The sequence below is a fragment of the Musca autumnalis genome, unplaced genomic scaffold (genome assembly GCF_047663935.1).
Source record: "Musca autumnalis isolate F117 unplaced genomic scaffold, ASM4766393v1 scaffold_1, whole genome shotgun sequence".
In the NCBI taxonomy this organism is placed as follows: domain Eukaryota; kingdom Metazoa; phylum Arthropoda; class Insecta; order Diptera; family Muscidae; genus Musca; species Musca autumnalis.
This window is the reverse complement of record NW_027411644.1, coordinates 73,538,075-73,559,583: the sequence shown is the minus strand read 5'-3', so window position 1 is coordinate 73,559,583 and position 21,509 is coordinate 73,538,075. Positions and strand designations below refer to the sequence as shown.

At 35.6% G+C, this 21,509-nt stretch overlaps 1 protein-coding gene across 30 annotated transcripts in view; it reads right to left on the bottom strand.

Annotated features, from left to right (window-relative positions):
• LOC141401375 (low-density lipoprotein receptor-like) overlaps positions 1 to 21,509 on the bottom strand; it is a 652,355-nt gene that overhangs the window by 280,578 nt on the left and 350,268 nt on the right. The window lies entirely within an intron of this gene.

Sequence of the window (21,509 nt, the reverse complement as noted above, 5' to 3'; positions counted from 1 at the left end):
AAACTTTGCCTTGGCAACTTGGATACCTAGATGAATTTTCTGTCAAAACAAATAGAAATTGTTTACATATTAAGATATTTACTTAAGAATTAGCCTTAATTCCAAAGAATAACTGAGAAAGTTTTTGGGTTTAATCATTAATAGTAATAGACAAACATGCCGATAACCTATCCTTTGAATAAAAATCTATTTTATTTCATCAATTAAAATATGGACAAGGGCTGGCGTTTTGTAATTGGGATGAATACTTATAACTTTTTTACTTCATTACTGTGTCGTTGTTTTAATTTTTCTTATTATTTATTATTATTTTATTTATTACTTTAATGTTGTATTATTTTAATAATTTTTAATGTATAATATGAAAATATACCCTATTTTCTTTTTCTTTTTGCAATATTCCGACAAACCGCAATCAAAATCGCCTTACATTGACACGGGAGCGTATGACAGTTGCATGAAAGATTTTACTTATACGTACCTATGTACCAAATTAATATTAATCATACGAACCGTGGTCTACTGAGTTGTCATGAATCATTTAATATCCTAAGCTGTTATGACGCCTATAATCTTCAAAATAAGAATGACAACAAATTACAAGAGTTATCTAAATAATACACTGTAAACAATTCGGATTAATTATTCTTATTATAACACTGTGCTACAAAAGTGGATAAAATTTTTTTGCAGGGGTTCTGATGCATAAATTCGGTATTGTGGGAGTCCATGGAAGACGAAAATAACTTTGGTTTCTTTGGGTCACTTCGTTTTTTGATTTTAGAACGGAAAATGTAGTGAAAAACGGGGTTTCTTGGATTTTCAGCTTGAAACGGACATAACTTCTTTTTTCCACAACGGACATTTACAGCTTATTTCTTATATAAAAGGTGAGAATCATGTCTTTCGAACAAGCCATAATTTTTAAAAATCGGGTAACAAATGGTTAAATTATAGTGATTTAAGTGTGACAAAAACGCATTAAAAACAGGAAAATGCTTTTCCTCATGCTCTAGGCTGCCTAGAAAACACCAATCTGCGTAGTTATTTACTCTTATCAAGGAGGTAATTTAGTTAGCTGTACAAAATGGAGAAAACCAATGAAATCGGTTGAAAAATGCGTGAGTTTTGCCATCTTTAGTGTTTTAACTTTTTGGTTTTTCCTTTATAAAAGATTGGTACCTTGTGCGTAATTGTTAACTAGACAAATTCAAACTACAATCATACGCACCAAGGTACCAACTTTTATAAAGGAAAATCTAAAAGGTTAAAACATAACATAACATAAGCATAATAATACTTTTCGTACACTTATGTCGGGTTTCTGTAATTTCAGAATCCCAATTCTATCCTTTCACCCTATACAAAAGTTAATGATTTTTGCAAATTATTTTAACCTAAGCACCAGCAGCAACCCTAATATCAAAATTCCAGGTTTATCCTTTCATCTAAGTTGTACCCAATTTAGTACCATTTATTACTTTCCGTACGATTATAGTACTTATAGTTCTTAAACGACCTCATTATCTCAACATTACTCACCAATAGTTACCATATTACCAAATTTCGGAATTCGAGATATATTCCTTTCCAATTTTCTCTTCATATCAACCATACATATTACCTGTGACCCAGTTCTATCCCTTCATCTAATACTAAAATTATTCCAAATGCTGTACCATTTAGCATTTTTCGTACACTTATAGTATGCATTTACACAATTTCCGAATTCCAAAAAGACCCAATACCAAATTTTGTACAATGTATTTATTTCGTATTTCTATGGTACAAATTTTCATAAGCACCTCCATATCTCAACCCATCACACTAACGTTGTATTGGGTGTATCATTTAGTACCTTTCGTAATATTATAGTACATATTTCAAAGACTTTCCCAACAACCAATACAAAATATAGTTCCATTTAGTAACTTTCCTACACATAAGTAAGGATTCCATCTTTATCTTTTCACCTAAATCCAAATTGTACTAAATTTACTACCATTTAGTAGTTTTCGTACACTTAAGTACAAATTTCCAAAACATCCACACACACACATCCACATCGCAATCCTATACTGCAACAGTAACACTATGCAAACAACTTCTAGTATGCATTTTTTGAAAGTACATATTTAGACTACAAAAACCCTAGTAGGATTTTGTCCTGTCAGATCCAGTTCGAATTTTATGGCCTCATCTAAACCGGGCTAAATCTACACTTTTTTGCACTTATCAGGCCTTTATCTCAGAAACGAAAAGGAATTTGGCCTTGCAATATTGTAGCCCTAAACTAGTAGAATTTATCTTTTGAAAAAAAACATATAAGAAAAACTCCATCTAGGTCATCAAAATCTATAAAATATAGAAAATTTTACATAATTGCTGAAATTCTGGTCAGTATCGGCTAAACTATTGGGAGTTGAACCAAGTAACCTTTGGCACAAATCTTCCAAATAAAGTTCTCAACAATTCTTTAGAACATTCTGAAACTCTAAAATGCTTACTTTATGTTGTTTCAGCGGTATTTTGCATCATATCTTTTACAACACGTATTTCAAACACAGTTCACACCAACAGTTTATTCTCGCATTTCGGATTTCACTACATTATTGATATTTTTATTAAATCATCGTTGAAAAATCTACTGAAAACAATAGCATAGAGCCATTTTACAACAATGACATGTTCTGAAGAGTTGTGTATTACATTCCAGGGAATATTTTTCCAAAAGAAAATATTCAGAGAAAATTAACGGTTGTGGAGATACGGTGCGAAATGTATAAAAATTGTGGAATTTTCTCATATATTTTGAAATTTGAGGCAATAAATGTAGTTTTTCGAGTTCATTATTTCTCCAAATATTTTATTCCTGTCCTTATCTACAAATTTGCTTCAGAGGTCAGTAGAAGATTCGCATTGGTTTCAGAGATATAGCCCCGAATTTCTTTAAAAACTCAATATTTAACCATGTTTAGATGGGGCCATAAAATCAGAGCTGGATCTGACACAATAAAACCCAATTGGCGTTTCTTGCCGTTTAGGCCTGTACTTTCAAAAAATCCTCAGTTTGAAGTGTTTGCACAAGATCACCTTAAAAATGTTGCACAGTGTAATCCTTTTTCCAAATTTCAGTTTCATCCATTCACCCAAATCAAAATTTAGTACCATTTAGTACTTTTCGTACTCATAGGTAGGAATTTCCAAAACTACCTACACCTACATTCCAACAGTAATCTTAATCCCAAATTTCAGCTCTATTCTTTAACCAAATCCAAGTTGTGCTAAATTTAGTACTTTTCGTACACATAGGTACGAATTTCCAAAACTACCTCCATATCTCAATTCTATACTCCAACAGTAATGTTAATTTCAAATTTCTGGTTTTCAACTCTAACCGTTCACCCAAATCCAAGTTGTACGAACTTTAGAACCATTTAGTACTTTTCGTACACATATGTACGATTTTCCAAAACTACCTCCATATCTTAATTCTATTCTCCAACGATAATCTTAAATCAAAATTTCAGGTTTCCAAATCTATCCGTTCACTCACATCCAAATTGTACCAAATTTAGTACCATTTAGTACTCTTCATATGCATAAGTATCAATTTCCATAACAACATCATTCCTAAACTCCAACAATAATCTTAATTCGAAATTTCAGGATTCCAGCTTTATCCGTTCGTCAAAATCCAAGTTGTAGCAAATTTAGTACCATTTATTACTTTTCGTACCCATATATACGACTTTCCAAAACTACCTCCATATCACAAAACCTACACTCCAACAGTAATCTTATTCCAAAGTTTAGGATTCCAGCTCTATCCGTTCATCCAAATCAAATCTGTACCAAATTTAGTGGCATTTAGTATTTTTCGTACACGTTTTCAAACCCACCTCTTATATCAGCCCTACCTCCCTTTCTTGATTCTCATTTCAAATCTGAAGATTCCAGCTCTATCCGTTCACATTATATAAAATAGTACCAAGTTTAGTACATTTTAGTACTTATCGTACACTTCTATTTCGAATTTCTAAAAACCCTGTGGTACATCTATCCTACACTCTATTAGTGTACCATATTTAGTGCCTTTTATTGCTTTTTTATTATTTTAATAATTCTTAATTTATAATATAAAAAATATCATATTTTTATATTGTTGCAAAATTCGATCAAACCGCAATCAAAATCGAGTTACGTTGACAGGGGAGCGTATGACGGCTGTATTGAAAATTTTACTTCTACGAACCTATGTACCTAATTAATATTAATCATACGCACGTTGGTCCACTATATTTTAAAGAATGTTTTTCTACCCCAAGCAGTGATGACGCCTATAATCTTAAAAAACAAAAAATTACCAAAATTACAGTGAGGCGTGAATGACAAACATGGTAACCAAATAAAACGTCAATTAAAGACATAAAATAATTTAATTCTCACTGAAACTTCAATTTAAGCTATACAACTTTTCTAGCTTCGTCATACTTCTTACCTAAAGACCTCTTAAAACGTAAAGCCTCTATTAAAAATTTGGAGGACAAACATCTGTCTTCCTCAATAATGCTGATGATGATGACAACTATGGTGCTACTGCTACTGCTGTTTGGTTGATGCTTAAGATTATAGCGGGAAACTAAATTCAACTAAAATTTTCAACAGACAACAAAATGACAATTATTTGGGTAAAAAAAGAGAGAGGGAATTAATTCATTACAAAAGTGGGCGTTGAGAGAAACTTTTTTCCGCCAGATAACGAGGAATTTTTAGTTGAAGTAATTTCTTATGCAAGGAGGAGAAACATTTTAAGAGCTGCATTTAATTGCAGGTTTTATGCCATGCAATCAAAGGATTTGGTGGTGGAAGAGATTGGGGGAGAGGCGGAATGGGAGTGGAGAGATACGGTGTTAAGTGGGAAAGTTAAAAAGTAACAACAACTTACTTTATGTGTTTACTTTAAAAGGTGTCATTAATTAGTGAGTTGTTCAACAACACGAATAAACATATGCATGCACGTATATATGTACATACATATGTAGATCCAATTACTAATACAAATAAATGGAAATGGAAATGTTCACATTAGAGGAAGATGGTATTTTGGAAGAAATTGTGTCATGCAAAAGTAAAACACCTTTTGCATTTCCCCTCAGTTTTCTTTTTCCAATTTACACTTTAAAATTGTGTCATTTTCTGCCCCAAAACACAAATCCATTCCCCAATCCTGCCACAAAACAAATTTCTGGTTTTACTACCAAAAAAATTAGGTCACATCAATCAAAAATTTTAATTAAATATTTATTCAACTGGTAATGCTTGTGTTTATATGTATGTATGTATACATATATATTGCTCTTTGATGTCTATATATGTATATTTGCATGTGTTTTTGCTAATGAACAATATAATTTCGATAATTGTTTTCTATTGTTTTATAAATTCCTATTTTGTTAGCCATTTTGCCGCAAATGAAAATATTTTGATATTTATCCACGCACACACCCTCGCCATTATCATTGCATCAAAATTGTTATTAGCAATCAAATATTGTTGTATCATTTAAATGTACATAAATGTATAAATTTGTTTAAAATTTTTAATTGAAAAAATAAGAAAAAAAAAATAATACAAATTAGTTTTGGCAGCGCATGCTTTTTTGTCGTAGTCGGCAACACTGCAGTGCGCTTGTTTGCAAAAAAGTTCGATTCCCAGACAAGGCAACATTAAACTTCTATCTCCTCGGCAAAATGCTCATCCATTTTGTGGGTATTATTAAAATATATGTTGTTTAGAAGACCTCTTGGACTCCTAGAGAAGACCTCTTGGTTTCCTATAGAAGACCTTTTGGCCTCCTATAGAAGACATTTTTGTCTCCTATAGAAAAACTGTTGGCTTCCAAAAACACTTGTTGGTCTCCCATTGAAGACCCGTTGGTCTCCAGTAGAAGATCTTTTGGTCTCCTATAGCAGACCTCTTGCTCTCCTGCAGAAGACATGTTGGTCTCCTATAAAAGAATTCTTGGTCTCCTATAGATCTCTTGGTATCTTAAAGAAGACCTCTTGGTCACCTATAGAAGACCTCTTGGTCACCTATAGAAGACCTCTTGGTCTCCTATAGAAGACCACTTGGTCTCCTATAGAAGACCACTTGTTCTCCTGAAGAAGACCACTTGGTGTCCCATAAAATACCTCTTGGTATCCTATAGAAAACCTCTTGGCCTCCTGTAGAATACCTCTTGGTCTCCTATAGAAGACCTGTTGGTCTACTACAGAAGACCTGTTGGTCTCCTATAGAAGACCCCTTGGTCTCCTATAGAAGGCCTTTTGGTCTGCTATAGAAGACCATTTGATCTCCTATAGAAGACCACTTGGTCTCCTATAGAAGCCTCTTGGTCTCCTATAGCAGACATCTCGGTCTGCTGTTGCAGACATCTTGGTCTCCTATAGAAGACCTCTTGGTCTCCTATAGAAACGACTTGGTCTCCCATAGAAGACCTCTTGGTCTCCTATAGAAGACCTCTTTGTCTCCTATAGAAGACGACTTGGTCTCCCATAGAAGACCTCTTGGTCTCCTATAGAAGAACTATTGGTCTCCTATAGAAGACCTCTTGGTCTCATATAGAAGAACTATTGGTCTCCTATAGAAGACCTCTTGGTCTCCTATAGAAGAACTATTTGTCTCCTATAGAAGACCTCTTGGTCTCCTATAGAAGACCTTTTGGTGTCCTATAGAAGACGACTTGGTCTCCCATAGAAGACCTCTTGGTCTCCTATAGAAGAACTATTGGCCTCCTATAGAAGAACTCTTGGTCTCCTATAGAAGACCTTTTGGTGTCCTATAGAAGACGACTTGGTCTCCCATAGAAGACCTCTTGGTCTCCTATAGAAGAACTATTGGCCTCCTATAGAAGAACTCTTGGTCTCCTTTAAAATACTTGTTAGTGTCCTAGGGAAGACCTCTCCAATAGAAGAACTCCTGGTCTCCTATAGAAGACCTTTTGGTCTCCTATAGAAGACCTCTTGGTCTCCTATAGAAGACCTCTTGGTCTCCTATAGAAGACCTCTTGGTCTCCTTAAGAAGACCTCTTGGTCTCCTATAGAAGACCTCTTGGTCTCCTATAGAAGACCTCTTGGTCTCCTATAGAAGACCTCTTGGTCTCCTATAGAAGACCTCTTGGTCTCCTATAGAAGAGCTCTTGGTCTCCTATAGAAGTCCTATTTTTCTCCTATAGAAGGCTTCTTGGTCTCCTATAGAAGACCTCTTGGTCTCCTATAGAAGACAATTTGGTCACTTACAGAAGACTTCCTGGTCTCCTATATAAGACCTCTTGGTCTCCTGGTCTCCTCTCCTCCTTCTGGTCTCCTAGAGAATACTTGTGGGTCTCCTACAGAAGGCAGAAGACCTACTGGTCTCTCTTAGATGACCTCTTGGTCTCCTATAAAATACCAATGCAGCATCACCCGTTTCAACAACACACAACTAATTCTTGTCAAATTAATTCATGAGTTCCTTTTACATAGAGAATTTGTAAATTGTAACATTTTTACAATTGTTAGTCAACACCCCGCCCCAATTTGCTCTTCTTCCAACTACTTCAGCAACAAATCCAATTGCCACCTTGTTGCCTTGTTATTGCAACAAGCTAAAGTGTTCTAACCAATTACGAACTAATTAGGACATTTTAATTTGCATGTGGTGCTATTGTGGTTGAGTGTGTGTGTGTGTTGGTATGTGTTTACAGCAGAAAATTGCATTAATTATAAATTAAGCAAATCCTATCTGCTACTCACCCATTCACTCACTTTACATTTGCCACTTAGTATTGCGACAATTTTACCTCAGTTAACAATAATCCAAACTTGGAATATTTAACGAAGGTCACACACGGACACATACACAGACAAATGCTAATTCAACAAATGCAAGGACATAAACATTGAAAATTTCCGATTGTTGTTACAGAAAAAATTAAAACACTCTCATTGGCGCTCATTAAGAGATGTTTAGCGCGAGTACTTGGCATAATTTTGAGAAGGTTGTGGTGCTTGCGCGGTAACAAGATAGTGAGAAAGACGTGGTGTTTTACCAAAAGCGACCAGTGGAAGTGAAGCTTTTAATCCAAATAGTTACGTGGTCATTTTGCAAAAACAAGACAACATTTTTTAATGAAGGGATTTATTAGTTTAAATGTTTAGGCAGATTTTTTAACGGAAGGATATTCCTCTTAGATAACCTAAAAAAACCTTTTAATTATTATTGATAAATATTGTTTGGTGATAGATATTTAAAGAATATTTTTGAGATTCCAATTGATCCACAAGCGTGGATTTTTAAAGAATATCTTTTAAGGGTCCATCTGACATACAATCGTGGATTTTTAAAATCCAACTGATCCACAAGCGTGGATTTTTAAACAATATTTTTTGAAAGTCCTACTAATCCACAAGCGTGGATTTTTAAAGAATATTTTTTGAAAGTCCTACTAATCCACAAGCGTGGATTTTTAAAGAATATTTTTTGAAAGTCCTACTAATCCACAAGCGTGGATTTTTAAAGAATATTTTTTGAGGGTCCATCTGACCTATGTATAAGCGTGGATTTTTAAAGAATATTTTTTGAGGGTCCATCTGACCTATGTATAAGCGTGGATGTTTTAAGAATATTTTTTGAGGGTCCATCTGACCTATGTATAAGGGTGGATTTTTTAAGAATATTTTTTGAGGGTCCAACTAATCCACAAGGGTGGATTTTTTAAGAATATTTTTTTGAGGGTCCAACTAATCCACAAGGGTGGATTTTTTAAAAATATTTTTTGAGTGCCCAACCTGTCCACAAGTATGAATTTTTTAAGAATATTTTTTGAGTGTCCAACCTGTCCACAAGTGTGGATTTTTCAAGAATATTTTTTAACCTTTTAAATATTATTGAATAATACTTTTTGGTGATAGATGACAGTCTCATTTTTATGAACTAAGCGTCCGATTTTCAACATAAATTTCTATTGATTTTAATTTGTACCCACCATCCGATATTGAAACTTGGTTTGTTTTTCTTTCGGTTTAAAACTTTTTATAAATTTTCTAAATAATTTATCCTCTACAATGGCTCATTATTTTCTTTTTTTTTCAAACTGTGGTTTGTTTTGGTCATTGAAACCACTAACCGATGTGCTGCTCTCATGTTCAGAATGAACGGGATTCCCCGCTACCTCTAAAACCATGGAGTACCATCATAAAAGTTGACACTAATATATACGCACACACAATTGTACAACACACACACTCAATAGTCATTCCATATGGCATATGGAACGGTTTAGAGCAGCGTATCATGCATTGAGTATTTGCCGAAATACCACAAAATGTGTTTGGATAACATGAAAGCTAATTACCCGTAAATTTTTGTACCGAGAAACAGCGTGTATCTGCAGCAGCGCATGGTTATCATCATCGGCGAAGAAGAACAATCCAGCCAACAGCAGTAACAACAATTCCAGTTGTTGTAGATATCTTTCTCTCTGTGTGTGTGTGTTTGTTCTACCTCCATGTATCCACATACGTACATATGTAAGGAAATTGGGGCATAATGAGGCTCTTGTTAAACATGTAGCCAAATTCAAATGGCAAGGATATCAATGGCGGTACAACCATCTAATTTCAAAATCTTCTGTGACTCTCTCTTTCTATTTCTGTGGAAAAGGGGCGTACTTTGAGAGGTCATGTTAAACATTTGTGGTTATATAAGTTTGAATAAAAGTGCGAGTAGTTGAGTGCCTGTACGTAATTAATTCACCTTGAATGCCGTACATTATTGTATGAACATCCACATTGTTCATATGTAGTTTTGGGGGCACAACTTATCTGTTTGAAGTTCTGAAATCCATTTTGTATGTGTAACCAGGAGTATAATGTTGATTCATGTAAATTGCAAATTTCCTATTAAATATCCTCCACATTACCATTCATTTGTGCGAGAGTAAATGTTGTGCGTAAGTCTTCTCGTTTTTGCATGGCAAATATTGGACCCATTCAGCTAGCCAATAGATCTTCTTTGGAATTATTTTTGCAACAATCTTTCGTAATCACATACACCTACCGCAAGGAACAAGGAACTACCTATCCTGCTCTCAGGATATGATTTTTGATGGTCCATCTGACCTACAAGCGTGGATATTTCAAGAATATTTTTTGAGGGTCCAATTGACCTACCTACAAGCGTGGATTTTTAAAGAATATTTTTTGAGGGTCCAACTGAACTTGTAGGTAGGATTTTTACAGAATATTTTTGAGGGTCCAATTGACCTAAATCCAAGCGTGGATTTGTAAAGAATATTTTTGAGGGTCCAATTGACCGACCTACAAGCGTGGATTTTTAAAGAATATTTTTGAGGGTCCAATTGACCTACCTACAAGCGTGGATTTTTAAAGAATATTTTTTGAATGTCCAATTGACCTACCTACAAGCGTGGATTTTTAAAGAATATTTTTTGAATGTCCAATTGACATACCTACAAGCGTGGATTTTTAAAGAATATTTTTTGAGGGTCCAATTGGCCTACCTACAAGCGTGGATTTTTAAAGAATATTTTTTGAGGGTCCAATTGACCTACCTACCAGCGTGGATTTTTAAAGAATATTTTTTGAGGGTCCAATTGACCTACCTACAAGCGTGGATTTTTAAAGAATATTTTTGGAGGGTCCAATTGACCTACCTACAAGCGTGGATTTTTAAAGAATATTTTTTGAGGGTCCAATTGACCTACCTACAAGCGTGGATTTTTAAAGAATATTTTTTGAGGGTCCAATTGACCTACCTACAAGCGTGGATTTTTAAAGAATATTTTTTGAGGGTCCAATTGACCTACCTACAAGCGTGGATTTTTAAAGAATATTTTTTGAGGGTCCAATTGACCTACCTACAAGCGTGGATTTTAAAGAATATTTTTTAGGGTCCAATTGACCTAAATACAAGCGTGGATTTTTAAAGAATATTTTTTAGGGTCCAATTGACCTACCTACAAGCGTGGATTTTTAAAGAATATTTTTTTAGGGTCCAATTGATCTACCTACAAGCGTGGATTTTTAAAGAATATTTTTTGAGGGTCCAGTTGACCTACCTACAAGCATGGATTTTTAAAGAATATTTTTTTAGGGTCCAATTGACCTACCTACAAGCGTGGATTTTTAAAGAATTTTTTTTGAAGGTCCAATTGACCTTCCTACAAGCGTGGATTTTTAAAGAATATTTTTTGAGGGTCCAATTGACCTACCTACAAGCGTGGATTTTTAAAGAATATTTTTTGAGGGTCCAATTGACCTACCTACAAGCGTGGATTTTTAAAGAATATTTTTTTAGGGTCTAATTGACCTACCTACAAGCGTGGATTTTTAAAGAATATTTTTTTAGGGTCTAATTGACCTACCTACAAGCGTGGATTTTTAAAGAATATTTTTTTAGGGTCTAATTGACCTACCTACAAGCGTGGATTTTTAAAGAATATTTTTTTAGGGTCTAATTGACCAACCTACAAGCGTGGATTTTTAAAGAATATTTTTTTAGGGTCTAATTGACCAACCTACAAGCGTGGATTTTTAAAGAATATTTTTGAGGCTGTAAATATGTGTAATTGTTCAAATTTTCCACTCAATCTGTATTATGTAACATAACACCTACAGCAAAATTTAATACAGAAACAAAAACAACTCTATAAAGCTGTAATTTGTATTGACAGTTTCTGCCAACAGCTGCGGATATATTGTATAATTATTGCGTAGTGTTTGTAATGAAATTAACAAAATCAGGTGGGTTTTTGCCCATGTCTTTCATGTCATACTTCTTGTGTTCTTTTTTTTTTTTTTGCTGACCAACTAAATTAAAATTGTATTTTTTCAGCCGCAAATTATCATTTACTTTGAATAATGAGCGTTCATAACGTGAAAAGCGGTTGAAGTTAATTGCTTGCGAAATGTAAATGTGTACAACCGTTAAATACGGTCATAAATGACAGCCATAAGTATGTTTGATATTTGTATTTACAGTTAAAATGCCTAAAAGTATACTTTTAATCAAGGTGTGATGTACGTTGAAACATGTAAAGCTACATTAAGAGTTAGGTAGAGCGAAGTTTTTGGAGCTTTTTGAGATGTTTTTTGGAAATGAATTTAACATAGGTAGAATAAAAATTTTGGCGGAATGGAAGTGATAAAAGAACTATAATAAGTCAGGGATCAGAAAATGTGAATCAAAATATGTATTGAAAATTTAAAATCCATACATAGTCACTTGGGGGGTATAGATTAGAAAACTTTTTTAGTTCGATTAATATGTGGTCATGTTTTTTCCGTATTTTTTTATTTACTCTTTTCTCATTTTGCACTCATTTTTTCCACATTTCTAAAAAAAAACAAATATTCATAAAAAGAAATAAAGTCATCCGTGCCTTCTTTAAATCGTACATTTCCCAAAAAAGAAACAATAAACGCTTTTGTCCATGGTTAAAAATTTTAACGAAATACCCCTTTTTCTCAGAATAATGTTTTGCCTTTTTGAAATGTTCTTACTTTTTATTTTAATGACCTCCTTCTTTCTTACTTGTCTAAGCTCGTTTTTCATTCATAAAGAAGTCTCCTTCCATATTGCTCATTTTGTCCCCATATTCCACAAAATCTAAAAGAAAAAATCTATTGATTTAGCCACGGACCTTTCTGCGCCTTAGCCGTCGGGAAGAGAAATATTTTTAATTAGTTTCGTTCGCAGCTTTGATGATGGAGATATTGCAATTGTTGCTTGTTACCATGGTATTATGTTTAAAAAACGACAACAACAAATACTTGCTACATAATTTATTTGTAAATAATTTTTTCCATCAAACTAATTAAAAAATATTTTTTTACACCAAAACAAGGGAACAAACATACATTTGTTCATTAAAAGTTTTAATTAATACCAAAAACAAAAAAAAAAAACATAAAACCGAAAAAATAATGACATATTTTTGAGGAAGGAAATTTGTTTGGAAATGACATCAACTATTTGATGTTGATAACTAAACGTGAAATTATGTTTTATTGTGAAACGTGTAAAGTGAGAGTGGGAGTGAAATGTTGAGGCTAAATGTTAAAGGTAACTATAGAAATTAAATTAAATGTGTAACACTGTGACGTAGGGGGTGGAAGATACCAAGGAACGGTCCTGACCGGTTTTAACATGGCAAAGCCCAGGATTTATCTTGGTCCCTCTTTCATCTCAAGTGGACACTGACCTCCCCGTGGTGTCACCTGGGGAACTGCCTTTAACACCCGTTAAAGGTAGTGAGCTAACATGTGCCGCGCGTTCACCCATAAGAACGTTAAAAACTTGGGTTTGGGCGTCGGGCTAGTAACCCTCCCCTAGAAAAAAGAGCCTACTATGAAAAAACGAAAGAAAAGAAAAATAAACCCCTCTAAAGTTGACGAACCCCGCAAAGGTTTTAACTACCATGATCTGCGAATCTGCACCTGGAATGTTCGCACTCTTTATAGAGAAGGTGCAGTCTTCGCATTGGTGCAGTCTTCGCATTGAAAAGTACAAGGCCGATATTACTGCCATACAGAAAATACGATGGATTGGGAAAGGCGTCACAACAACACCTAAAGGTGACGCACTGTATTACATCTGCCATGACGTAAAGCATGAGTTTGGTTGCGGATTCGTAGTTAGTCGGAGACTAAAACATCTGGTATCCAGCTTCACCCCAGTGAATGAAAGACTTGCTGCAATTCGAATAAAAGCTAAATTCTTCAACATCAGCTTTATTTGCGCTCATGCTCCCACTGAAGAAAAGGACGAACAGACCAAAGATATATTTTACGAGCGCTTAGAAGAAACATATGACCGTTGCCCTGCCCATGACATTAAAATCATTCTAGGCGATTTTAATGCCAAAATTGGAAAGGAGAATACCTTTGGCCCAACAGTCGGGAAATTCAGTCTCCACAGTGAAACATCTGACAATGGTATGAGGCTGATAGGCTTTGCAGCTGCAAAAAACATGGTAGTTAGCAGTACCAGATTTAATCATCTCTATATTCATAAGGGCACCAAATAAAGCACGAACAGACATCGATAGGCTGCAAACACAACAGATAGCCACAGCATATTCCACTCAACTAGCCCAATTGCTTAACGCGAGCACTCCTTGTCCCGATAACATAACAACACAATGGAAACATATTGCCCACTCCATGCAAACAGCCGCAAAATCCATACTTGGATTCCAGAGACCTCCACAAAGGAATTCATGGTATGACCAGGAGTGTGGTGTTGCTACCGAAGAGAAAAATGCGGCATATAGAGTTACTTTACAATCAGTAGCAACGCGTAGCGCACAAGAGAGATATCGGGAGAAAAGGAGAGAAGAGAAACGTCTTTTCCGCAAGAAAAAGAGAGAAATGGAAAAGCGGGAGTGTGAAAAAATCGAGATGTACAGGAACCAGAATGAAGTCCGAAAATTCTACCAAAGAGTGAAACATCAAACAGATGGCTTTGGTACAGGCACATCCTCCTGTAGAGACCAGCAAGGTAATCTGGTAACAGATACAGATAGCGTGCTCAGGATATGGAAGGAACATTTCTCCAATCTGCTGGTATCCAATAGTAGCGAAGACGATGATACCACAGATCCAATCCCAGAAGATGGTATAGAGTGTATACCGCCCGGCCAAGATGAGGTAAAAACAGCAATCAACCGGCTAAAGAATAATAAAGCAGCAGGAGCCGATGGCTTACCAGCCGAGCTGTTTAAATCGGAGGCGACACGCTGATAAGGTGTATGCATCAGCTAGTTAGCACCATCTGGCAGGAAGAACGCGTACCCGACGATTGGAACCTGAGCATCCTATGTCCCGTCCACAAGAAAGGAGATAAGACTGTATGCTCCAACTATAGGGGCATAAGTCTTCTCCCTATTGCCTATAAGATAGTGTCAGGGATATTGTGCGAATGACTAAAGCCAATGGTCAACGAAATAATTGGACCATACCAATGTGGTTTTAGGCCTGGCAAGTCCACCATTGACCAGATATTTACCCTGCGGCAAATCCTAGAGAAGACCCAAGAGATGCAGATCGACACATATCACCTTTTTGTCGATTATAAAGCAGCATTCGACAGTCCACTCCGATCAAAGGTATTCCATGCAATGTCTGAATTTGGTATCCCCGCAAAGCTCATCCGGCTTTGTAAGATGACTTTAACTAATACTAGGTCCTCAGTTAAAATTGGAAAGAACCTCTCCGAAAAATTTTGTACCAAAAGAGGTTTCAGACAAGGAGACAGCCTTTCGTGTGACCTATTCAACATTTTGCTGGAAAAGGTAATACGAGATGCAAATGCCAAAAGAAATGGCACAATTTACACCAATAGCCACATGTTACTGGCTTATGCTGATGACATAGACATCATGGGACGATCAGTAAAGGAAGTAACTGATACCTTTAGGAAGGTTGAAGCAGAATCTGCGAAAGTGGGTCTGGCGGTAAACGGCGAAAAGGCCAAATTGATGGTGTCAACGCGCAAAGCGTCCCCAGAGCTCGGACCAACTGTGGATGTTGGTACCTACAATTTTGAGGTAGTTAAAGACTTCGTCTACCTCGGCACTGCCATAAACACAACAAACAACATCTGTTGTGAAATAAGAAGAAGAATTGTATTGGCCAACAGATGCTACTATGGTTTAAGTAAGCAATTTAAAAACAAAGCCACATCTCGTCAAACAAAAATAACACTATACAAAACGCTGATACTACCCGTGCTAATGTATGGCTTCGAAGCATGGGTACTTGCGCAAGCAGATAAGGCAGTGCTTGGTGTGATTGAGAGGAAAATTCTTCGAAAGATCTACGGGCCGATTTGCGTTAACGGTGAATATCGACGTCGTATGAACCACGAGCTATATAAGCTAAACAAAGACATGAATATAGTTAAACGTATCGAGATGCGTTGGCTGGGCCATATCATGAGAATGAGCAATGATGAACCCGCTAAAAAGGCGTATAAATACATGCCACATGGCCTAAGCTTCGATACAGCATACAAGTGGATGAAGAAATGAAAAGGCGCGGTTTGGTCTACAGATATAAAACTGATCAAAATGCCAGCAAACAATCAACTACCAAAATGTACCTTAAATCTCAGTAAACAACTTTCTTGAACATACCAACTATTTTAAAAACGGTTCTTAATGGGATCTACCGAATTATGGTTGGACGAAATCAGTAGCCTGTAGTGGGATTATTTAAATCATATTTTGGTACCGACAAAAATCGGTGCAATTAAAATTCTTATAATTTCGGCAAATAACAAAATTTGTCGGTAAGTTAGTGATCAAAATGAAGCTACTTTTAACTTATAATTTTGAGTTTTAATTTTCCAGGTTTTTGACTATAACACTGTGCGACAAACAAATGGCAAGGAAAACTGAGTAGATTATGAAAATAGAGCTAAAAATATGAGACAGGTGTGTCGGCGTTTTTAAAGTTTACATCGGAAAGTAACCAAAGTAGGCGGGGCAAGTTCCGCCTATTTCTGGTGTTTTCGAAATATTCGAGTTAAGATATCTTGGAATCCTTGCATTTTAGGTATATAGTGCCCTTGGCAACTTTACAGAGGAGGACGTGGGAAATGTTTTTGTTTAACCCTCATGCGGTTCATCAAAGGGGTCTTTTTGCTCCTTTTTTCGAAAATCTTTCAAAAACTCCTCTAAAATGTGACCATATCAAATCCAAGCATTCTACAAAACTGTTCTCCATAAAATTTTATTATAGGTCTCAGAATACACCAAATCTGTAAATTTTATCTAATAGCCAGGAATCTCTAAAAATGAAAAACACGTTTTAGGGTTAAAGTCGGACTTCATCTGAGTTTATTCAAAATTGTCCCACAAAACATATATTTAGAGAGATGACGTCAGAGACAAACATATTTCACTAAGAAAGCTAATATTGCACTCTAGTACTGCAAAACTCCATCGGGGACTCAGACCACAAGAAGTATCCTGGCTGTATGTAAGTGTGATTCTGCCAATCTTAACCTACTATGTTGGAATTGTCTGGTGGCAAGCTCTACTCTCCAAAAAATATTGTTACGAATGTAAGTGATAGGTTTAAGATAGCTTAGATGTGTTTCTGTTAATTTGAAAAATTAAATTGTAACGTAAATTTTTAATTGCAAGAATTAGTAAAGAAAAAGATGTGTGCTTAATAATCGGTTGTGAATAAGTGTAATAAAGTAAATAAAGCATTGTAAAATCGTAATCTAAACGAAGCCTGTTTTATTTAGTAGAAATCGTATCGGAGTATAAAACAACGTATGTATATATATTCTTATTAACGGAGCAATAAAATACGAATTTGCAGATGAACTATATCGCAATGGCTCTAAGTCAATCGTCATCCCAAAACAAAATGAAAATGGTGGCAGCATAGACCCGGTGCAAATGAATGCACTATAGGTAATTTGCCCAGTTTTTGAGGCAAAAAGTCGATTTTGCAACTTTTAATAATAATAATTTATTCATATGAATGATATATACTATATATAATAAATGTATTAATATGAATGATATTTTTCAATTACAAATGGAATAATTCGAATTACAAATAGAATAATTCGAATTTCAAATGGAATAATTCGAATTACAAATGGAATAATTCGAATTTCAAATAGAATAATTCGAATTACAAATAGAATAATTCGAATTACAAATGGAATGTTACGAATTACAAATGGAATAATTCGAATTACAAATGGAATGTTACGAATTACAAATAGAATTCTCGAATTACAAATGAAATGTTACGAATTACAACTAAAATGTTTCGAATTACATCTGAAAAAGGTGTAGTCATCAGAGACCCTATAAAGAATATATATTCTTGATCAGGGTAAAATTCTAAGTCGATAGAACCATGTCCGTCTGTAAATCTGTCCGTCTGGCCATCCGTCCGTCTGTCCATCCCACAGTGGATGCGAAACTCAACTTATTTTTTCCATTTTTCGCGGTTGTTAAGAAGAAAAAGCCTCACAAACCTGACTAATTTTGAAGAAAAAATTTATTTAAAAATGATAAAAAATAGTTATATTCTACGCGAATTTATGAAACAAATGATTTTTTAAAGCCTTTACTTAAGTTGAATCATTTAGTAAATTGCCTAAGCTTCATTTTTCTAGTTATACAAATTCCTCTAAATTGCAAGAGTTGCCAAATATTTTGGTTATAATATTGGTAAAAATGAAATTATTTAATACAGATGTAGGGATGTCCTTAAAGTTTTAGTCGCTTTCCAAAAATACGCAAGAATAGCCACTAGTACCAAATTGAAGCCCAGCGCCTGTAGATTTCAAAACTGTATAGACTTTTTGCGGAAATTTGCGGCATTGTCAGTTATGACCAAAAATGTAACTCTCTTTTTTAGTTGATCAACTCATATTTTTTGAATTTTTAAAATTATTTTTATTATCCTTTCTTACATTTAAGTTCAATATAATGTTTTTGTGCTATTAGTTTTTTCTTTTGCTCGCGATTGAAAAATAAAATATTTTGGGGGTATACACTTTAATAAATATTTTTTCTTGTTTGGGACACCCTAATGTTGCAACACGTCAAAACGTGGAAATTTTCCCCGCACTGAGAACCAAAAATACGTTATTACACGTAATTCTGCAGAAAAAATAAAAAATAAAACTTTCCCCTAGAAATTGGTCGTTATAGGTCCACACCTTCATATAAAGTTGGGGCTACAAAACTTTCCCCTAGAAACTTGTCGGTACAGGTCCACGCCTTCATATAAACGGTACCACCCGATTTTCGGTATTTTGAAGGTTGTGGCCTTAATAATCAACCGAAATTTGTATTTGGTCTTCATTTGGGGTATTAAACGTTCTAAATGAAATTTTTCGGTATAGGCCCACGCCTTCATATAGCCCCCATAGAACGGTTCCACCCGATTTTAGGTATTTTGAAGGTTTTAGCCTCATTATCACACCAAAAAGGCTGAAATTTGATACTTAGTCTTCGGTGCGAGTACAAAACTTTCTCCCAGAAATTTGTCGGTATAGATCCACGCCTTTATATAGCCCCCATAGAACGATACCTCCCGATTTTCGGAATTTTCAAGGTTGTGGCCTTAATAATCCACCGAAATGGCTGAAATCTGGTATTTGGTCTTCATTTGGTGTATTAAACGTTTCATATAAAAATTTGTCGTTATAGGTCCACGCCTTCATATAGCCCCATAGAAAGGTACCTCCCGATTTTCGGTATTTTGAAGGTTGTGTCCTCAATATTCCTCAGAAAAGGCTGAAATTTAGTATTTAGTCTTCGTTGGGGCTATAAAACTTTCCCCCAGAAACTTGTCGGTACAGGTCCAGGGCTTTAGTATAGCCCCCATAGAACGGTACCTCCCCAATTTCGGTATTTTGAATGTTATGGCCACAACAATCCATCGAAGTGGCTGAAATTTGGTATTTAGTTTTCGTTGGAGGTATCCAACTTTCTCCTCTAATTTTGTCGGTATAGGTCCACGCCTTCGTATAGCCCCCATTGAACGGTACCTCCCGTTTTTCGGTATTTTGAAGGTTGTGGTCTCAATATTCCACAGAAATGGCTGAAATGTGGTATTCAGTCTTCGTTGGAGGTATAAAAAATCTCCCAGAAATTTGTCGGTATAGGTCCACGATTTTCGGTACTTAGAACTTTGTGCCACCGAAATGGCTGACATTTGGTATTTGGTCTTTACTTGGGGTATTAAACGTTCCATATAAAATTTGTCGTTATAGGTCCACTCCTTCATATAGCCCGCATAGAAAGGTACCACCCGATTTTCGGTATTTTTAAGGTTGTGACCTCAATATTCCTCAGAAATGGCTGACATTTGGTATTTAGTCTTCGTTGGGGCTACAAAAATTTCCCCCAGAAACTTGTCGGTACAGGTCCATGCCTTAGTATAGCCCCCATAGAACGGTACCTCCCTATTTTCGGTATTTTGAAGGTTGTGGCCTCAATATTCCACCGAAATGGCTGAAATTTGTTATTTGGTCTTCGTTTAAAGTATTCAACGTTACATACGAAATTTGTCGGTATAGATCGACGAATTCATATAGCCCCCATAGAAAGGTACCACCCGATTTTCGGTATTTTGAAGGTTGTGGCCACAGCAACCCACCGAAATGGCTGAAATTTGGTACTAAGCCTTCGTTGGGGGTACATAATTTTCTCCCAGAAATTTGTCAGTATAGGTCCACGGCTTCATATAGCCCCCATAAAAAGGTACCATCCGATTTTCGGTATTTTGAAGGTTGTGGCCTCAATATTCCACAGAAAAGGCTGAAATTTGGTATTAAGTCTTCCTTGGAGGTATACAACTTTTCTCCCAGAAACTTGTCGGTACAGTTTCACGCCTTAGTATAGCCCCATAGAACGGTACCTCCCCATTTTCGGTATTTTGAAGGTTGTGGCCTCAATATTCCACCGAAATGGCTGAAATTTGGTATTTGGTCTTCGATTAAGGTATTAAACGTTCCATATGAAATATGTCGGTATAGGTCAACGCCTTCATATAGCCCCCATAAAAAGGTACCACCCGATTTTCGGTATTTTGCAGGCTTTGGCCACAGCTATCCACCGAAATGGTTGAAATTTGGTATTTAGTCTTTGTTGAAGGTAAAGCCTTTCTGACTAAAATTCGTCGGTTTAGGTTCACGTTTCGATATAGCCACCATAGAACGGTATCTCCCTATTTTCGGTATTTTGAAGGTTCTGACGTCAATATCAAACCTTCCATTAGGTTATAAAATATTCCAGAAGAAAATTATCAGTATAGGTCCGCAGATTCCTATATCCCCCATACCTCTTGATTTTCGGTATTTTGAAGGTTTTACCGAAATATCGAAAATGTGGTATTTAGTCTTCTTTGAGTCTTAAAACTTCCGCCAGAAATTTGTAGGTATAGATCGACGTTTTGATATAGCCCTTATGGAACGGTGCCTCACAATTTTACCGAACATGCTGAAATTTGGTTTTTAGTCTTCTTCATAAACGAAAGGAAACTGATTGTTCCATTTTCCAACTCGTGGTGGAGGGTATAACAAGTTCGGCCTGGCCGAACTTAACGCCGTTCTTAATTGTTTCATAAACAAACATTCTCTGGACGCCTTTTTTCACAAGAAAAATCCTAGGGTGCCTGAGGGCTCCTTTTTCAAAAGAAAAATTTCTCCCAGGTACTGAGGACACTTATTTATAGGAAAAAATTCCTCAGGCAACTAAGGACTCTTTTTGTTCACAGAAAAAATTCCATAGGTACCTGTGGACTCTTTTTCCATAGAAAAAATTCTTCTTAGAAAAAATTCCCTGGGGACCTCATGACTTCTATTTTATAGAAAAAATCCTCATGCCCAAGAGGATATTCAGTGTCCGGTTCAAGAATTGTCATGAGCAGCAGCCGCTACACATGATGGACGTAGGTTTT